This window comes from Triturus cristatus, chromosome 4_1 (assembly GCF_964204655.1).
Source record: "Triturus cristatus chromosome 4_1, aTriCri1.1, whole genome shotgun sequence".
Taxonomy (NCBI): Eukaryota; Metazoa; Chordata; class Amphibia; order Caudata; family Salamandridae; genus Triturus; species Triturus cristatus.
The window spans coordinates 920998215-921020535 of NC_140585.1; the positions used below are offsets into that span (position 1 = coordinate 920998215).

Genomic DNA, 22321 nt, shown 5'->3' on the forward strand with positions numbered 1-22321 from the left:
GCATCAGTCAGTGAGATTTTCTTCCGCACTTCTTTCACTCTGTCACCAGCAAGGTCCTTTAAATACTTAATGATTTTCTTATCATCTATTTCTTCTAAGGCATCTATGAATTCATCGAACTTCTCAATCCATGCAGTCCACCTGGTGCCAATATTGAGCTTCTTGGCGGTGCCGAATGGCGGTGGTGTTTAAGGAATGTGGCTGCATCATACTTCACGCTCCCTTCTGCAGCCATTTAAAAATGTCAATATTCTGATGGCTTTCATTGCGCTGGATGCTACTGGCCGCTGTGCATGCATCGGCCTCTCACCTGGGCCTGGGTCGTCACAGCTGGTGTGAGGACGTGTGGCACTTCTCTCATTTTTGCTGGTAAGTTCATTTGTATTTTTGTACCTGGTTATCACTGCCTTTAGTATTTGCTTTGCATAGATGATGGCTCTGTATTATGGCGCAGCACAATATCTCTTCTTTCAGCCTTGCCAGCAGATTCTGGCAGGCTTTTCAAGTGTGCTCCTCTGTACAGCCTTCAACTTCTTCACCAGCCTTGTCTGGGCTGGAGAAGGGCTTCGATTCCACATACGCCAACTACAGTGACTTGGGGTACACATGGCATGCACGAGCAGTTTGCTGTACCGTTGAATACTCTTGGGGAAAGCAGTCTAATTTCTTTGTGACAAGTTTCCCACCCGTGTCGCAAGATGCTGCATCCTCTTGAGCCTGGGAGCATGCAAATGAATATTCCTCACATGGAGCTCTGTAACAGTTGTCTTTATTCCTCAGCATACGATCACACTACACTCTCATTAGGTCATAACCGTCAATAAGCCCACCGTAATACCTCCCAACAAGTTACGTAATTTCCCTGTTGAGTCTGCCTAGAAATTCAAGGGTCCTAGTGCACAGTCTCACGACACTACAGTGATGTCCCCAGAATCACAAAATATTGAGTTGAAGACTCAAACTTGGTTACCCAGTTCTAAAGTCTGTAGCTCTGGTTGTTGGGAAGGCCACATTTACTACCTCTCAAGTGCCAGCAACTCTCAGCATGTTCATCCATCTGCAGCACTCGTCTTTTTCTTTTAGTCGAGTTCGAAACTTCCCTTAATTCAGGATGCTGTGAAATTAAAAGTCCCCTGATGCCTAGTGTTGCTGATAAAAAGCTAATTTCTGAAAGTTAATCAACAGCTATGCTTGAGTCTCTTACAGCCCACCCATAATCAAGGATCCCTAATTCTGCACTGGTATATCTCCTCCCTAGGCTATTGTAGAATGTTTTTGCCATGTAACTTGACTCAGATCCAACTTGTTAAGTGAGCTTAATGCTTCTGTAGCTTTTGACACTTCAATAATACACTGAAACAAACAGCAGAATCTTTGCTTTACTATTATAATTGACCATCAGCACAGACAAAATTACTGCACTAACATTCTCTTCCATTTCCATTTATGTACTTGATCAAACCCAGTCTTGGAAATGGAAATAAAATACTCATGATCAATACAATTGGGGTCAAGATGTGGGTAAAAAGTGGGTGGGGTCACAGGACAGTCAACTTATCCATTTATTTGTTAAAAACTCTGCTCCAAATAAATTGAAAAGAAAGATAAATGTGACTTCAACGCTTTGGTTCAATTTAAAATATGGGGGTTAAGGCATCTACTGCAGAGTTGTTTATGTACCCAGCAATTTCCAGGGTATATAACTGTGTGCAGTTCAGTCACAGGTTTGAAACAGCATAAAATAGCATAGGGGATTACTGTGCCTGTAGGAAAGCACAACATATAACATGCATGCATGTATGCCAGTGTGTTACTGCTTTAATACATAGATGCTTGTGTTACTTGTAGGTCATAAGTTGCAATTCTTCTAATATAGCACATTGAGTTTTAAACCGACATTAAGGAGTTGCATGCAAACTGAAATATCGTTTTTTCCCCCAATTTTTAATTCTTCTAAGCTTCTTTAAAAGGATTCTGTGGGGTAGTGATAAACAATTATTTGCCCAGACAACCACTGCCCGCTGTAGAACCCACACTCATTTTAAATCCTCACTTTGTGTTTCTTTAGAACAAGCACTCTTAACTTGTTAGGCCTATCAGTGTGGATGATACTTTTTTTTTTTAAATAATTTTCAAAGACCTTTATTGACAAAGTTTACATATACAAATTGCACTTCAGTATTAAATCAAAACATCATGCTCAGCAGGTCAGTGACAGAATATCATAGACAGAATGATAATACAGTCGTACACAGGCCTAGTTCTTCAGTGTGAATGATACTTGATTTTTACACCTTTGAACCCCCATTGTCATCTGTACATTTCTTGAATATCGACTTACACAATTGTATGATTCATGGCGTTAGTAAAATATCTGTGTGACTGAAAGCACTCCGACACCCTACATTGTGGTGAGTAGCACTGTAAAAGAAATTAAATAAAAAATAATTAGTACGTGCAATGTATTTGGTCATTGGTGTAATTGCTCATAAAACAGACACGCACAGCTTTCTTTGAGTGCATGTTGATCTTTAACATACACGTAATGGAAAAGTCAAAAACTTGCCTCCAAATCATAGTTTGTCTCATTGAGAAGTGTCAAAAAGCTGAGTGTATTTGTTTCCCTGCAGTGCATTGGCATCAAGGTGTTTGGACTTGGCCCTCGTTGCCTGGTCACCCCCAAACGTTTTACCTTCACCCTTCCTATTTTGCTGAATTTGTTTTTGTTGGCCTTAAGACTCCTTGCACTTTACCATTGCTAACCAGTGCTAAAGTGCCTGTGTCCTCTCCCTTAAACATGGTAAGATTGGCTCACACCTGATTCGCATATTTAATTTACCTATAAGTCCCTTATCGAGTGGTATGCCACATACCCAGGGCTGTCAAAATAAATGCTACTAGTGGGTCTGCAGCACTTATTCTGCCACCCACTTAAGTAGCCCCTCAAAACATGTCCCATGCCTGCCACTGCTGCCTGAATACAGTTTTAAACTGCCAATATGACTTGGCAATATAACTCTCTTAGACAACAGAACTGGAGCGAAATTTCACTCCTTGGCCAGACGCACAGCTTGATCCGTGATTCTCACACCAATATACCATCAACTTTTCCAGATTCGAAAATAATTCTTCCATGTACTCCAGAAAATGTCATTAACTTGTCCCCCCTCATCTTCGGCCTCACACTTCCTTCTCATTATCCAATGCCTGAACACAAAACAACTTAAACATACCTTTGTACCTTTATGACTTCTTTCAATATAATCTACATCCCAACATGATCTTCTCTTGTAAAGCAGTGTTCCAAACATTGCTAACTTCCCCTTCTTTCAACTAGTGTTCAGGCATTGGATAATGGGAAGGAGGTGTGAGGTCGAAGATGAGGGGGAACATTTTGGTGCTTTCACTTGATAACAGGGAAGTCAAATGTCGTAGGGTGATGCAGCTCGGCAGAGGTTTGTTCAGGCAAAATCATTGTAGCTTGCAGTTACGCTTTTAGAGGGAAAACGCTGTTTACGGGTCAGCTATAAAACGTGGCATCAGTTTTTTAGACAATGTTATATTTTTTTACACTTTAAGGCATCGAGGTCTAAAGTTCATAATCTAATGACAATGTTCTTTTACTTGAAGTGAACCCCTGAAGAAGGGCTATCGACAGCCCGAAATGCATTGGGTAGAATAAGATTTATGACTGAGGATGTTTTATGTATTCTGGCGTGCCCCAGAAAAAGGCCTGGATGGGCATATCTGATGCATGAGAAACTTTTGAACACATAAGCATCTCACGTGTGAAACAACAAGGAAAATAAACAAGTTAATGAAATCTTCTGGAGTACATGTAAGAATTATCTTCGAATCTGGAAAAGTTGATGGTATATATGTGTGAGAATCATGGATCAAGCTGTGCATCTGGCCAAGGAGTGAAACTTCGCTCCAGTTCTGATGTTGTCTACGAGTGTGTGATACCAGGGTAGATCACGCTATCCAGGCTGCACGCTAAAAGTTGAAATCTAGGAAACAATCATTTCTAAGTCAAGGATATGCTAAGATTGGTGTGCACTGTATCGCTTTCTTGAATATAACTCTCTTGTCTAGGTTTGAACTCCTCTTTAGTCACACCTAATGTAGGTCCTTGGTAGCACGAAGGGCAGGGTATACTGTAATTAAAAAGTTGGACGTGTATTTTTAAGTTTTACATGTCCTGGGAGTGAAAGATTTGTTTTTCACTACTGTAAGGCCTATCTCTTCCATAGGATAACACTGGATTGCCTTATTGCATTTAATAAGTACTAACTTGTGATTGGAAGCATGTGAGAATTTTGTTTTTGGTGTCTGAAAAATGTAATTAAAAATCCTCTTTAATGGTAAAGTTGGATTTTAAGTTACAGTTCTGAAAATTCCACTTTCAGAAAGTTGGCATTTTCCTGCCCTAAACTATTTGGAGCCTGCAGGGTATCCTGGATCTCATGGCTGGGTGTAGTTGGCAGTGGGACTTTGTTTATTCCTCACAGGCAGCCCTCAATAGAGGGATTAGGTGTGCATGGATGAGTCATCAACTGGCAGGATGGGCGGGGGGAGCAGCTGGGCACAGCCCCTCTTGCAACTGAATAGGGTGTGCTCTGCCTTCACACAAACGACTTGTCCCCCCATGCATTGTTTATGCAGCCATCCTAGAACCAGGGCAGGAGAGTCAGGAAACTTCAAGCACATCAAAGGGAATTCTCTAGAAACTTCAACTATTTCAAAGAAGACACCATGTATAAAAAGGGGACACCCAGAACCACTCTTCAATCACTTTCTGGACTTGCGGAAGTACTGCCAGAAGACTGCCTGCTGCTGTGGCCTGCTGTGTAACTCCACAAGACTGATTTACTGCACCAGGAAGGACTGATTTGCTTCCTTCAGTCTTTTGCTTGAGACCTGATTCATCACTTGAACCAAGGACCACCAAAGTGACTCCGAGGGCTCTTCAGAGTCACAAAGACTTAAAAGGCTCCCACCATCTTGAACCAGCCTGAATTTAGTCCTGATCCCCCAAGTAGTACCCTCATGTCCTGGACCTTTGGTTGTGGTGATAAAGGGGCCCAGATAGCCAAAATCCAAAACCTTGGAAAAACTGCTCTGAGTACCGAGGGAAGACCGGGACCAACCTGCTTGTTTATCTGCCCAAATTGCATTGCTGGCCGGCCTGACTTCGCTGCAGATCCCATAACATTCTCCTCTGCAGCAGCAAATCATGTTAAGCGGTCCCTGGTCGAAGGGGTATCTGGTAATCTGGTACTCTCGTTGGCTACAGCCTCCAGCTTCGTCCCGGTGAAGATTTTTGACTTCCAAAGAGAGACTAAGTCTGAACGTAGAAATCTTCACTGCAACAACGCCTCCTTCGCAAACACCGTCTGCAGCCTTGCCCCACTGAACTTTACCTTCTCAGAACATTTTCTTCAAAATTTCTTCGAAGTTCGAAGGTAAGTGCAGACCAAGCCCAATCTACTCTTAGTATCCAACCTGTGCTCCATCGTGGTTGGCCATATTTTTCGACTTTGAATCTGTCTCGCGTGACCAGATGTCCGCAATTGGAACTTTGATCTTTCTGATATTTTACGAGAAGCTTTAACAATTCATAACTCCGGTTCTACTTATTGAATTTTTGTTGTTTTGGTGTCAAATAATGTATTCAGATTTACTCTATGTTTCTAAATTGATGTGGGATTTTTTGTGCTGTGTTGGTGTGCTGCATAAATACTTTACACATTTCCTCTGAGTTATGCCTGAGTTATGCCTGACAGATTTTTGTGCCAAGCTACCAATGGTTAAGCACAGGTTAATTTAGTACATTTTGTGGTTCATCCTGACAGGGATTGTGGCTGTTGCTTGAACAGGGGTCATACCCCCTTCAACCAACAGCCCAGTTTCTCACATGCTCTAACTAACGCACAACCTAAATGAATACAAACAGTGCTTATGGCCTTTTAAGTGAAGCATTTGTGTTGGTTTAGCTTGAAGTGAGAGGAAGAAACTACCCTTATCCACTCAGTTTGGTGCTAGGACACGCAACTTTATATTTTAGATGTTCTGGTAGCAACAAACAGCCTATTTTGTTTTTCATTACTGTGAGGCCTACTCCCTTTATAGGCTAGCATTGGATATGTGTTAATACACTTTTAAGTTGCAGTTCCTGATCAGAGAGGAGTAGCTTTTTGATGTTTCATGTGTTTGGAATAGTAGTGCTAAATCCTACTAACTGGTGAGGTTGGAACTTTACTATTTTAGAAATGCCACTTTTAGAAAGTGGACATTTCTCTGCACTTACTGCTCTGTGTGCCTGACTGTCTGCCTCCAATACACGTCAGGGATGGGTGAGAGCTATATTTGTACATTCCCTCTAGACAGCCACAAAGCAGGAGACTAAACTGCACCTGCATTCATCTGTATACTGATGGGTCTTCCTGGGCAGAGGGAAGGGGAGGGACTTACACACACACTTCAATAGGAGGTGTCCTGCCCTCACACAAAGCACTGACCAACCCCCCAGGTTTAACCTGGCAGATGGGACTAAGCTGAAAGGGGACCAGCGTGCTTCAAAGGCCAGCCTTTGATGTCACCTTAGCATCAAAGGCACTTTTGTGTATAAGTACTAGGTATCTGACTCGATCTAAAGATTCATTGGACCTGTAACCAGACATTGCTGACTCTACATTTGCATATTGCCAGAAGGACTGCTTTGCTGCCAGAAGGGACTGCAACTTTATTAACTACTCGCTGTGTTGGCCTTCTGTCTGCTGAACTGCAGGAGGGACTGCCACTTTGTGACCTGCCTTGCTGTGTTAGCCTTCTGCCTGCTACCTTTGTGCTGTGCTGACCTAGAAGTGTTCTCCAAGGACTTGCTGGCTTGCCCCCTAATCAGGAGGTCTCAGGATCAGCAAAGACCTCACCCCCTTCCACTGCCATGGAACCCCGTAACTGGTGAGTCCGGGGAATGGGTTTTGACATGGATCAGCTTGTGAGCCAATTGCCACCTAAATCTTAGCACAAAGACCAGGGCTTCCTCTTTGCCAAGCGCTCTGCTTTTCTACAACCAGCATTTTCTACAAGGGTTAAGTTGTCCCGGCTGTGCTTGTGCCAATAAAATTCACCACCGCACTACCACCAGCTGCAGTGCCTTCCAGCGCAGCTCTACTGCGACACATTACCCGGGTGACTAGGGGCATGTTCAAGGGTGTGAGGTTCATCAGCAGTTGACGTGCATGCTGTTGTAACCCAGATCTGCCATGAACGCGGGCCCCGCTCACAAGGCCTGACGAAAACTCGATTGTAAGGTACTTTACTGAGGAGTTGGGCCCCCGAGGTTCCAGTCACTGAGCCGCACGTTCGCGAGCTGTTCGCCTTTTGTTGAATTTCTCTGGTCCCGAGTGGCCCGTATAACAACGAACCTTTGCATTGCTTTGCCCTGCCACTGCAAAGAAGTAATACTTCTCAGTAACCACATGATTGTATGTGCTACTAGCATGGGGTTTCCCTTAATTACTGCAAAACGTGTTTTGTTTAGCACAGTCTTTACCATGGGCATTTATTGTGATAACATGAAAAGTATACATTGTATTTTTGTTGTTTTGGTCTTGTTCTATTTATAGTACAACAAACTAGTTTTATAAACATGAGTGGAGTCTTTTTGTGGTGTATTCATTGTGTTACTGCATGTGTGTTACACAAATACTTAACCCATTGCCTCTTTCGATAAGCCTAACTGCTCTGTGCTAAGGTACCAGAGGGTGAGCACAGGCTATCTTTTAGAGTGTATCTAGCTTACCCTAACTAGAGTGGTGGTTCCTCCCTGGCCTGTGTGCATACCTCAGCCAACCAGGAATCCCATTTCTAACACCAGGTATCAAGATATAGAGGACAATAGCTGGCGGAGAATTACATCCGAAGTGCAAAGAGAGGGCATCATTCTACCAGGTGAAAGCAAGACTTTGGCAGCTGAACATATGCTACGCACTAGTGTTTCCAGACAAACTAAAAGTTATGCCGTATGATATGCCATTGTTTTTCGCAACCCCTGATGAGGCTTGGAGGTGGCTGGAGGTGAGGGATGAACTTAATGCAACGGACTACAGGAGATGTGGATGAACGACACAGCAGGGCAGACGATATCCTACTAGTAGATTGTGGAACAACCCCTCCAAAGAACAAGCAGCTAAGGAACGTGCATTGGTAGTATCAGTTCTGGAACAATAAGGTGATTCTGGCCCATGGTCTGCGGGATCTGTTTTAGAACCGTCAGAGCTCCTAGAGGACACTGGTATTGCAGAAGTAGATACAGAATTAAGAGAGGGACTGGCATAGACTCTAATGACTGCAGGCCTCCTACTTTAACAGAACTTGTAATTTCCAGTGTCTTCTTAGGGGAACAGACTGTGTTCCCTATCATCTGTGAGTATGGAGATTGAGGTGTTGTTGGTAATGGAACTGCACCCAGTGATAGAAGGTGTGAACACATAGAGTGCAAATGCAAAAATAAAGGTCCTTGTAGACACGTGGTTGCCACACACCACGTCACCTCACTACCTCCATTGGAAATGTTGGTTGCATGTATTTTTCATGCTGTGTTGTTGACTGGGCACCCATTGGTATGCTGGCCTGGTACTGAGAGTTGGGACGTTATTGTGGTTTGAGATAAGGTAGTTTAGAAACACTATGTATCCCCAAGCGCTGATTGGGGCACATGAGCAGGATTGTGGAATGCTTATTCACAAGAGGACATTGTGTTCCATTTTATTTGGCTATTGACAGCAAACCTTTAAAATATAATATCTTGACCTGGAACCTGGGAGGTATGGCGACACACAAAAAATTATATAGGATATTCCTATACATGAAACGCTGACACAAGCAATTTGCCTGCTTACACGAAAATCATCTCACCACAAAAGAATTACAGAAACTTCACAAAAGATGGCATGGGGTAGTAGTGGAAAAGACATATTCTGAGTTTGCCAGAGGGGTGTTCCTGGATTGCACCTGGAGTCCTGTTTACCATTCAGTGCTCTAAGGTTGTTCCAGAGGGTAGATATGTGTAATAGAAAGAGCGCTTGATAGAGAACATTACCACTAATCACGATATATGCCCCTAATGTTAATCAGACCACTCTTCTTGCCACGCTTCCAGCAGCTCTCCTCAGCAACCCACAAGCACCCTGTATATGGGCAGGTGTTTTCAATTGTGTTCCTGACATACACATGGATAGATTGTCTCCACTATTACAGGGGACTCATTGCTTTTAAGCCACATAACATGTGCAACAATGGGCACTTAATAATCAGGTAATCAATTCCTGGAGATCGTTACATCCACAATCGAGATAATATTTGTTGTACTCAGGGTTATATGATCTACACACCAGAATTGATCTTCCTCACTGCGATGCTGAGGTGTCTATGAAGATTGCTGATGCTGAGTATCTGGGACGCACATTGTTGGACCATAACCCTCTTAAACTGACATTTGATTGCTGCAGGGTCCTATCAAGGATTCCATTATGGCTCCTTCCGACAGACACTTTCAAGGATACGATATTTCAAAGAGTAATTGGCACCAACATATAGCATTATTTTGCGGATAATGCAGGATCGGCGTCCAATATAGCAGTGGAATGAGGATGCCTTTAAGGCAGTACTAACGAGCCTTGGTAGTGATGGAGCAGGTAAAACAAAAATGTGTATACCTCCTCTAATTTGCATGTAATTAATTACGTAATCATTCTAAAATTAATTTAATTAACATGTTTGCAGTGAAATTTATTAATCAGCTTTTGCACCTTGATAAACACGATATACGTGGGACTAAATTGCTAATTGCATGGCAGAATAATTAATTAATTAAATATGGTACGCAAACTAATCTTAGCTTGTGGTGAAATAGTAGAATTGCATGATTTATGTTGCTTTGTGATTTCTGTGCTTTAAACACATTAAATGGTAAGTATTATTGCTTTAAATGTTGCCACAGCTAGGGAAATACTAATATATAATGGTATTAGTGTGGGTTTAAACATTAGCATCTTCATTTCTATATTCTAATTACTGTTATGTCTATTTTTGCTTAAGTTGGCATTCGGGCCTACTAGGCCGCAGTACCCAAGATGGCGTTCTTAGAAGCAGATGCCACCATGTGAGCGCGATGATTTCTGCGCCTGCCCGGATGGCTCTGGAAATCACCAAGTAACTTGAACTTCTGACACCACGTTCCCTGCCAAGGACAGTAATCGGAATTGACTGCCAGCCAAATACATCACACAGTGGGAACAGCTGAAAGGACAATACAGAACCTGTGAAACGATGACTTATCTTCCTTGAAGTGCTACATTCATGGCTCTTGCATGCCAATTCATCATGAAGAACCGGTTTTGCATTAAGAAACTTTCAATAAACTACAGATAACACCGAACTGTCCAATCAGAACATTTTCTCTGCCCCTAAATGTTGCCGAGTTAGAATGAAGTAAGAGGGAAAAAGAGTAAAAGAAGCCATCAATTCACCATTGGGAGTGGTCTATTGGGTTGATCATTCGTGTCGTTGGGTTGCATTGAGCTGATATTGATCCATTGGTTTGCCTTGGTTTTTTTTGGCGTTTGAGAGAAGAGTTTGCTGTGCATCCGATATTTCTGTCTGAGAGTTTGATCCTTCACTGTGGGTCAGACAGCCTGTCCGGGGAGTTTTCCTGAGAATGCTGGAAACTCTATTTGATCTGAGACCATCATTGCTTCTATTTGGTAACTGATTATTTGTATTTTCCTAATTAATGATTATTTTGTAAATGTTGATATCTCTTTAATAAAACTAAAACTGATATTATGAGCTGTAGTTAATAAATGCAAATGTAAGAAGTTTTATTAATTAGATAAATAACGATTTTAAATAATAAGAAATAAGTCTGTGTTTTTTTTATTAATTACATAAAATACCAAATGTTTCCTAGGCTTTAATTGTGATTTAGCGGGCTCTAATTCACCATCAACCAGTCCAACTAATTGGTCCATCGACCAAGTGGTGGAGTGCCTTGATGTTAAGGTCAGGATTCTGAAGATGTATATGTAGGAGATGTATATATTGTAAATACAATTTAATGCTGAAAGGTAATAAGGTACCCACATGTCCAGCGCCTTATTCTCCTGCGTACAGATTCGAGTGAGTTTGATAGAATGACGAGTGTGTTGGTGTTATGGGCCCCACCAATGAATGAGTGTATGAATGAGCTGTTGTGAATAAGAATCTGTGACATAAGGAGAATATGCAAATCTTGTCCCTCTGCGCTGCATCAGTAGAAAGGCATCATACGGGTCAGACTCCAGGAATAACACCACAGAAAGAGACGTATAAGAAAGTTGGAAAATGGATCTACCACGGACATTGGTGTTGCACAAATTCTAGCGAAAGCAAAGCTGGAATACGGTGAAATGTTAGACAAGCTGTGGTAGGTTGGATTATAGAGAACATGTAGGTGATCATTAGAGTAAGGGAGCTGGTAAGGGAGCTGTGTCTGGGAGGATGCTGGCCTGGCTCCTAAAGGCAGACAGCCCCAGAACTCTAATAAGCATCATTCAAACTCCCCAAGGACTCGCTGCTTATAAGCAAAGCAGCGTCAATCGGACATTTACAGAGTATTAGGCTTTCTTGAATGCTGCTCCTTGAGGAGCATCTGGGCACTCTGCTATTTGGCAGAGATACTAATAAAAACTGTTAATCCCCTGCAAAGGGCAGAACTGGAAGGTCCGCTCACACTAGATGAGATACAATTAGCATTCACACAGATAGCGAGGGGCAGGACCCCCGGTATGGATGGTTTGCACGTAGGGTTTTCTTCTGTATACAGTTCTGTTAATATTGATGTCAATCTATGCAACGATACATGTATATTAAAAAACGAGATCCAGTCACTGTTATCGAAATGTCCTGAGATGACCTCTCAACCCAGATTAAGAAATGCATTGTCAGGCAGGCCCTGCGACCTAGGCCTTGGGCTACTGATTGACAGATCACAGGTGGGATGGCATATAACCAGCCGGACAAACACACGAACAGGAAAAACTCAGATTAGTCCCACAGATAGGCAGCAACAGCACAATGGTCCCAGGAGATTGGCCCCAATGAAACACATGTGGCTGAGGAGTGCGCGCATTCCCAAAACACCATCAAGTTAGATGCCACATGAAGTTAGGAACACTCAGCTGATCAGAGCACAGCACACACAGTACATGTGATAGAGATCAGGGTATCAAAAATATGCCCACTACCACAGATAGAGTAATCTCACAGTTACACGCACATTCATTCATCATACGCTAGGGCCCATTTCACTAACATACGCTCTATCAGCAATAAACCTGTGGGAAGAAAACTCCTAGACCACCCTGCATCTATATCTAAGCGATAGGACCTGATTATAGTGGTTGTCCCTAAACATACTCTACAATCTATACAACAATAATCAAAAATGTACACAATAATTGACAAGAAAGAATATTCAACACCATGTTTAAAAGTTATATTGCTTTATCTAAAATTCGTCAATGTAAAATCAATCAGAATAAATCATTTCTCATAGTTACCTATTCTAACTAAGTGTCAGAACGGGTCAGGACCAGTCTCTCGGTAAAGTCTCTCAGGACAGAGACCTCAGCATCGAACCTCAGCAACGCGTGAAGGTGGCCAAAAGAGTGGGGAGAGCCCTCCCTAAACTAACAGTTTTTATAATGAGAAATACAATAGAAACACACATAAAGTTGGCTGAATAAACTGTATCACTGAGCAGAACGAGAAGGAAGAAATGTAACCTTGCTACATCTGTAAATCTCCGCTCAGGAAAAGTCTCTGGACATAAACTACGGAACAGGAACCAAGGAAATAAAACATGTAACATATTTAATCCGATTTCTCCTCGGCCATCGAGCCACAGTTCAGAGTTTCCCTCTAAGGCTCCTTTGTCCTTTGAGAAAACCAAGGACACTTTCACTTTTCTTGGAGTACACCCAAAGCTGCTGCCGTCCTCATGGAAAATTTCATAGAAGGACTATGGTCAGTTGTCTTCGACCTTTTTCCAGCAGGGGTCTCTCTTGCCACAAAACAGCTCTTCCAATCCCTGCGCGACTCACACTAACGCACCAATCCCAGCACGAACCCTATTCTGATTCACTATCCAATCAGTGCGCGGACCTTCTGACGTCAACAGTCGCTGCAGTCTCTGTCTCCTGTCTCTGTCACTTGTCTACCCCTCCTTTACAAAAAACTCTCAGTAGACTTTGTGTGTCAAAATTTCTACAAAATCTATTAGTTACAACATAAAAACATCTCCATTGTCTGCTTCGCTAACCACAGAATAGTAAAAGAGAGTCTATTTCTCAAGAATCAACAACTTTCATACATCGCATAACCGTTTCCTCTAGGACTTATCCAAAGAGTCTTACAGTCAATAAATGTATATGCATTCACGCTCATTCACACGAGAAAAATATAGTACATGCACACAGAATCCTGCTTCTCGAGAACAGCACAACCTGTCTCTATACAGAATTATAACTCAACAACTAAGCAGCTTACCTCTGCCCAGTTCCTCAAACAAGCTCAGAGAATACCTATTACTCCTCCCGCGATAAGCTTTAACGGCAATCCTTACGGATCCCTGGGACTTAAGACCAGAGTTTCATAGATAACCTTCACTACGATACACACTCCTTATATACCAGAAATATCTAATAGTAACATACGACGATGTCACTGATTCCGAACCCAGACAATGTGAACGCGCAACTTCAATTGTCACACGTAATTCCTTACAATCCCGTCTTTCCCGAGAGCAGCAAATACACCTTCCTCTGCCCTACTACGGAACTGCTTCCACAGCTTCCAAATTCCAGAAGCACTACATATAACTCAACATCACGACTCCAACATTTAATATTAGTACATATACCAACAACATCAAAATAAATCAATAATCAATAAGCCAGTATACAAGCAATCTTATCTTATCAGATCAAGACAACCATCTACAACCATCCTCTGCTACCAGAGAAATTGATAGAGATCAGGGTATCAAAAATATGCCCACTACCACAGATAGAGTAATCTCACAGTTACACGCACATTCATTCATCATACGCTAGGGCCCATTTCACTAACATACGCTCTATCAGCAATAAACCTGTGGGAAGAAAACTCCTAGACCACCCTGCATCTATATCTAAGCGATAGGACCTGATTATAGTGGTTGTCCCTAAACATACTCTACAATCTATACAACAATAATCAAAAATGTACACAATAATTGACAAGAAAGAATATTCAACACCATGTTTAAAAGTTATATTGCTTTATCTAAAATTAGTCAATGTAAAATCAATCAGAATAAATCATTTCTCATAGTTACCTATTCTAACTAAGTGTCAGAACGGGTCAGGACCAGTCTCTCGGTAAAGTCTCTCAGGACAGAGACCTCAGCATCGAACCTCAGCAACGTGTGAAGGTGGCCAAAAGAGTGGGGAGAACCCTCCCTAAACTAACAGTTTTTATAATGAGAAATACAATAGAAACACACATAAAGTTGGCTGAATAAACTGTATCACTGAGCAGAACGAGAAGGAAGAAATGTAACCTTGCTACATCTGTAAATCTCCGCTCAGGAAAAGTCTCTGGACATAAACTACGGAACAGGAACCAAGGAAATAAAACATGTAACATATTTAATCCGATTTCTCCTCGGCCATCGAGCCACAGTTCAGAGTTTCCCTCTAAGGCTCCTTTGTCCTTTGAGAAAACCAAGGACACTTTCACTTTTCTTGGAGTACACCCAAAGCTGCTGCCGTCCTCATGGAAAATTTCATAGAAGGACTATGGTCAGTTGTCTTCGACCTTTTTCCAGCAGGGGTCTCTCTTGCCACATCACAGAAATATTCACTCGAGGCCAGGCTCTCAAATCAGCCATCATGGATTAGGCCTCCATAGGCCACAATAGACCATCTCAATTTAAAAGAAATAAAAACAACGTTAATACAACATAATGATTAAACAGTGTTAACCCCACTAATACCCTTATGTGTATGCATTTATCTAGCTTTGCAACATAAAAAGCATTAATTCTGACAGCGTTTTGTGCTCAAAATAAATAGCACACAGCAACGTTTAAACATGAAAACTTGCACGTTATTGTAAATACATGAACAGCACAAATAAGCTAACCCTCATGTAACTTTCTCTTGTGTTAGGACAAACAGGTTGATTAGTAAAACATACTTGCACAAGACAAATAATTAATTGTTAATTATTAATAAATTAATAAAACGCATAGACATGCCAGAGCTTCAAAAGCCCAGAATTTTCTAAAAGAAAACTCTGCTCCAGCAATCCCCCCTTTGGTGATTTTATCACCAAATAAACCCCAAAAAAAAATTAGTGAAAATTTAGTCCCATTTTAGGAAATCAGAAATGTCTCTTCCCTTTAGACAACATTAAACACCAGTCACTCTTTCATCATCTCTCTTTGTCTCTAAATAAACACTCTCCCTCAATTCTTCTAGTTCAATCTCTTCTGGTTCTCTTTTCAAAAGTTTCGAATTCTTGTTTTTCTTTTCATTTTTCAATTTCTCTTTCCCTCTCCTGTTTTTACAACACACACACACCAATCTTAGTATCAGTAAAGCAACAATTATACAAGACAAAGGAAACAATATTCTACCTATAATAGTACTACCTATTTTTGCAATAAAATCCTTAACAGCTATCATTTTATTAGCTAGTTTAGTCCATAAACTCCCAGTTTCAAGTGGTACTAATTCTTCATGCAAATCAGTAATATTTTTGATATAGACCTTCAGGTCTTTACTTTCGTCAGGAATGTAAGTACAACAATGTTGAACTTTCAAAATTCCACAAACTCCACCCTCCTTAGCCAAAAGAATATCAAGGGCAAGTCGATTTTGCATTGACATGGCACGTACGGCACTTAATTCCGTATTCACCAAAAGAAACCCTCCTGCGGTATTTGTCGATAAGCGATCAACCACTGTGGACAGTTTCTGAATTCCATAAGCATTTAAAGAAATTCCCACTGCTGGAATCAAAACCCCAAAAATATCACCCACAATTTCAGACCAAGTTTCCCTCTTAAAACGTGTTAATAGGTTAATGTCTTCTACATCTTTTACTTTATCCGTATGAAAAATCTTAGGAAAAACCAGGCCCACATAACATGTGCCATACCAATGGTCAGGCAACTTGTAATAAGCCTTGTTCCCACAAACATAGTACACTCCTGGAAAAATCGTATCTTCTCCACCTCTGAAACCCCAACCTGTCGCAATGAAGTATGTATCATGGCACTCACTAGTTCCCACAAAATATGTATCATATTGGGATTTCCTTCTGGTAATGCATAGTTTACCCTTCTGCGGTGCATCTAGAGCCAAAGTTGGACTAGCCCCATTCCTCAACTCTTTTCCCATCTCAATGTCCCAAATTGTCTCACTCACTTCATATTTTCCCCCTTTCTCATGCATGTTCATTCTCCTTTCCTCAACCATATCCAGGAAAGCTTTCTCCTCTCCTTTCAAATTGCAAGTTAAATTATTCTTAAAAATGTAATCTAATGTTAGTCCTTTTTCTTCAATAAAAATTTCACCAAAAGTGTTAGCTTCTTTAGCTGGATTCAGCTCTTTGTTCATTGGCAAGTGCCCAAAAATACTATCTCTGTTAGACATCTTATAATCTATTTTCCCTAACAAATAAAAAACACTACTTAAAATACTACAGGAAATACCATATGTAGCTGGTAAATGGTGATAAGTAACACCCTCTGAAACAGATGCAGGTAACTGCATGCAGACATAGCAATCCCTCACTTCCATTGTCTTCACATATTCATATAACAGTTTAGAAAAAACATTACTAGAAAAATTATTAATTGACCTATCTTTGTGTATGTAACTACTACTTCTAATTGGGACTACTTTTTGTGAATTCTTTTCTACATTAGTCACATTTTCTATATTCATTCCAAATTCTACTCTAAAAGTAACTAATAAAATTAAAACACCCCATAGAAGCATTAATAATCCAGTACAACAGCAGCACATTTTGCACCACCTCTTTAAAAAGGCACATCTATTTCTATTCTCCTCTATGTTAGTCATTTTAGTTTAGCTTCTACTACTCCACTACTGTTTGAACTTCTTCAATTCTTCAGCAACTCTTCAGCTTTCAGTTTATCCAAATGATCTCCTTGTTCACTTGATCCAAGTGAATCCTTCTTTCACTCAGTTTGGATACTTGTCATTCTTCACTTCAATTTCTTCAACATCAAACTGTATCAGATCTCCAACGTCGGAATCCTCAGTACTCAACTCTTCTCCAATGTCAGTCAAGAGTACTTTCAGAATTTCACCAGTATCTTCCTCAACCACTTTTCTCAAGACCACTTCCGGATTATCTCGAGTCACTGTTTCTTCTTTTCCTTCTTCAGACAGTGTCACATAAGACCATTCCGGTGATCTGTACTTTTGGTTGGGTCTTTTAACTCTTCTTATTTCTACTGGTTCTTTTGATTTCTTTGATTCTTTTTCCTCAGCTCTCGAAGTTTGGCTTGATACTTCATTCACTTGTTCAGCTTTTGATGAATTTGCTCTTATTACTCTGTATCTCACCCTCTTCACTCGGTTGTTAGGCCAACGATCTCCTTTCACAACCTTTTTCGGCCTCAATTCTTTAACACTCTTCTCTCCAATCGAAGTTCTCTTTCTCAGAACTCGACCTTCTGTTTGTTCATCTTCATCATCTGTTTCAAGTGCCTCTTGTTTCCGTTTCCCAGTAGCTTTTCTTTTCTCCACAGATTTTTTCACCACTGTTTGAGACTTCCCTACTTCTGTCCCTCCTCGGATCTCCGACACGCAATCTTCTTGCTGTCTACTTGTCCCTTCACCTAGCTCCTCATCAATGTTCCCTACACCTCCTCGGGGGTCTTCCGCAATCTGTCCCTTTCTATCTTCTTCTGACCCTGTTTCTTCAAGAATAATCTCAAGTGGTTCTTCAATCTCCTCCTCTTCTGATTCAGGAGTTGGTTCTATGTGTTTTCTCTTTTCTTTTCTTTTACTCCCACTGCTACTTGAAACTTCAGGCTCTGTAACAGAATTTGATTTTCCCTCTGATACTCGCAGTGAATCTCTTGAAGCTCTCTCTGCTTCTTTTCTTACTGATTCCGTATCTTCAGGATCCTCACCATCACTGGAATCTGACTCTTCAAAATACTCTTTACCAGTTCCTTCTCTCGGGCTTGGAACTCTCAGAGTATGACTTGCATGTACCCAGTGCTTCACTCCAGCACACTTTACTGCAGTCGTTGTAGTCAGAATAACTTGTCTTGGTCTTCCCCACCTTGGAATCAAGCAATTTCTTCTTCTGTGCACCTTAATCCTCACCCAGTCACCTGGACTCAGATCATGGGCTTGCTTCTTCTCAAGTGTGGTAGCTTCTTCTCCAATCTGGTGAAACACAGAATGAACTGCGTCAGCCAGGCCTTTACAGTAATCCAAAATCATGTCATCAGTTATTGACACCAACTTATTCACAGGCACGAATGCATGGCGCATAGCACGTCCCATGATTATTTCATGCGGGCTCAAACCAGTAGTTCTATCTGGAGTAGATCTCATTGTCATCAGAACAAGAGGTAATACATCTGGCCATTTCATGCCAGTGGCTAAACACATTTTTCCAATTCTATTCTTGATTGTGCCATTGATCTGCTCAACCACACCAGAAGCCTCTGGTCGGTATGCACAATGTAACTTCTGCTGTATTTTCAATGCTTCACAAATCAAACCAACGAGTTCATTTTGAAAGTGTCCACCTCTGTCAGACTCAACTGTAACTGGAAACCCGTACCTAGGAATCAACTCCCTTAACAGTAACTTTGCCACTGTTAATCCATCATTTCTTCTAGTCGGGTAAGCTTCCACCCACCTTGAAAACAAACAGACTACCACTAGAACATACCTCAGTCTGTTCACTTGGGGCATCTCAATGAAATCAATTTGCATTCTTGTAAAAGGACCTCCTTCTCTGCCAATTGTCCCTAGACTCACCACTGTCTTTTTCCCTGTGTTGAATTGCTGACAAATTAAACACCTTTGACAGATGCTCTCCGCAATTGTCCTAAACTTTGCATTGTACCAGGTTTGTTTAAAGGACCTTACCATCGCGTCCCTCCCCAGATGTCCCTGGCCATGATACATCCTTGCCATTGACGACAAAATTGAGTTTGGCATTACTGGTCTGCCATCTCTGTAGACCCAAACATGGTCTGTTTCTCTTGGAGCACAACCTGCTTTAACCCAATCTTGTTTTTCTTCCTCTCCTGCCTCATCTTGTAACTGCTTTACCTCATCCCACGTTTCTAGGACAGAAAGGAGAGACATTTCTTCCATCCTACTCCTGTTAATAGATTGGTTTGTTTTAGCGCAATACTGCGCCACATCGTTGGCAAACCTGTTACCAACAGTGATAAAATCGTCCCCTGAACCATGTGCGGCACATTTTACAACCGCTAACTCTTTAGGCAGCTGTATCGCCTCAAGCAATTTTCCAATCAACTCAGCATTCTTTATCGGAGTTCCACCCGATGTCAAGAAACCTCTTTGTAGCCACAGTTGGCCAAAGTCATGCACCACTCCAAATCCATACTGACTATCAGTCAACACGGTTGTTCTCAAGTCTTTCCCAATCTCACAAGCTTTTGTCAATGCCACTAGTTCAGCAACTTGCGCAGATTTCACTCCTTTTAATGGTGATGCTTCCATGACTTCCGAAACTTTGCACACTGCATATGCTGCACATAGCACACCATTATCATTTCTCAGGCACGATCCATCCACAAACAACACATGGTCATTCTCAGGTAAGGGAATATCCCTTATGTCTGGTCTCGGTTTTGTACAGTACTCAAGCACATCCAAACAATCATGATCATCTTCCATCTTTATACCCACATTTTCAATATCCGGCAAGAGTGTCGCTGGATTCACATTCACACATCTCTCAAGAGTCACATTTGATGCTCCCAGAATCACTTTTTCATACTTAGTCAACCGACTATGTGACATATGCTGAGTTCTGCTTCTTGTCAAAAGAATTGCCACATTGTGAGGTACGAATACCCTTACAGGATACCCCATTATGATCCCCTCACTCTGTTCCAGGCTTCTGCATGTTGCAGCTACAGCTTTCAGACAACCTGGTAACCCCACGGCTACAGTGTCAAGTGTCGATGAGAAATATGCAATAGGCCTTCTCAATTGCCCATGTTTTTGGATTAACACTGAAAGTGCACATCCATTTCTTTCACTGCAGTACAGTTCAAATTCTTTTTCGTAGTCAGGCATACCCAAAGCTGGAGCCTCACACATTTTACTTTTGAGCTCTTCAAATGCTGCCAATTGTTCTGCATCCAGATCTAACGGATCTGTCATTTCACTTTTTGTTAATTTAATCAATGGCTTTGCTATCAGGGAAAAATTAATTATCCACTGACGACAATATCCCACCATACCCAGGAACATTCTCACTTCTCTCTGGGTTTTCGGAGCTTTCATTTCTCTGATTATTCTGATCCTGTCAGTAGTCACTTTTCTCAGACCTTTTTCAATATTATGTCCAAGATAATGCACCTCTTTCTTGCAAAATTGCAATTTGGCTGGAGATACCTTTAACCCTCCATCTGCCAGATGATTCAGTAAAGCTATGGTATCCACTTCACAAGCTTCACGTGTCTTTGATGCCACAAGTAGGTCATCAATATATTGTACTAGCACTGAGCTCTCAGGCATGATCAAACTTTCCAACGATTTCTTCAATAACTGATTGAATATCGAAGGACTCTCCGTATACCCCTGTGGGATACGACACCATGCTAAAATACGCTGGCCAAACCTAAATGCAAAAATCGGCTGGCTATCATGATGCAATGGAATTGAAAAGAACGCATGACACAAATCAATCACTGTATACCACTCAGCATCATGTGGAATTTGATACAGAATCACTGATGGATTTGGCACAATGGGACAACATGCCACCACAATTTGATTAACTTTTCTCAGATCTTGCACGATCCTGAACTTGCCATTGGGCTTTTTCAGTCCCATTATCGGCGAATTACACGGACTACTCAGTAGTTCTCTCAGAACTCCCTGCTGAATCATTTTCTCAATTATAGGAGTTATCCCTTCAATTATTTCTGGTGTCATTTTGTACTGAGGAATGTTAGGATATGTAATTCCCTCTTTCACTGCAATTTTCACTGGATCTACATTATTCATCAATCCCACATCCTCTCCTGTAAAATCCCAAACTGCTCTTTTCACTGTGTCTCTCAGCACTTGAGGCAAATCCTCCGGATTGAACACTGGAAATGCACCAATTAACTCATTTTCTCTATTCTCTAGAGTCATTCGGTAGAAAACATCATCATCTGGTGTCTCAAAAGCTATTCCATCTGGAGTACAAAAAATTGTGCAATTCATTTTACACAATAGGTCCCTACCTAACAGGTTCACTGGACTCGTGTCACAGACAATAAATCTGTGCATGTCTGAACATTTCCCTATCTGTACTCTTACTGGTTCAGTAAGACGTGTTCTGATCTGTGTATTGGCTACACCAACTACTTGGATTGCTTCATCCGAGAGAGGAAGATTTCTAACATCTGTTGACCTGACAGTTGATCTTGTTGCACCTGTGTCTACCAAAAAAGTAACACTCTCTTCATTTATTTTCCCATCCACAAATGGTCCTGCCTGGTCTATTTCTAGAGTTGCACCAAGTATGCACTCTTCTTCCTCTCCTCGGCACCGTCAATAATCACCCTCAGACTCACTCCCTTCACTCTTTAACAAGTACTGCTGTACTTTGTTAGTACGTCTCGGTTTGTTTACCTGCTCATCATTGAAGAATCCTGAGTCCTGATTGTACTTTTGTACCCCTCTATTCTGCGGTAAGGGCGGTTTTGGCTCTTGACTCTGCTGCTGTCTCACAACTTTCTGCTGTTGTTGCTGCTGGTTATTCCCACCATTCTGCACCTGTTGATTTAAGGATTTACCCTCATTATTCACTAATGGTGGATTAGGACATTCAGATCTCCAATGTCCCAGCTGGCCACAGTTGTGACAAGGGAACTTCTTTTTGGCTTCCTCAAGACTTCCCCTTCCTTTTCCTGCAAATCTCGGTCTATTTCCTCCATTATTTCCTGGATTATTTGCCTGTTCCACTAACTGTGCTTCCT

General features: G+C 41.4%; 1 long non-coding RNA gene across 1 annotated transcript in view; it reads right to left on the bottom strand.

Annotated features, from left to right (window-relative positions):
* Nucleotides 1-756: 756 nt before the first annotated feature.
* The window catches only part of LOC146855815 (uncharacterized), a 163386-nt gene continuing 141821 nt past the window's right edge, over nucleotides 757-22321 (bottom strand). The window contains exon 3 of the long non-coding RNA XR_014981399.1: nucleotides 757-2421. This is a non-coding gene — a long non-coding RNA (uncharacterized LOC146855815). The remainder of the gene's footprint in view (nucleotides 2422-22321) is intronic.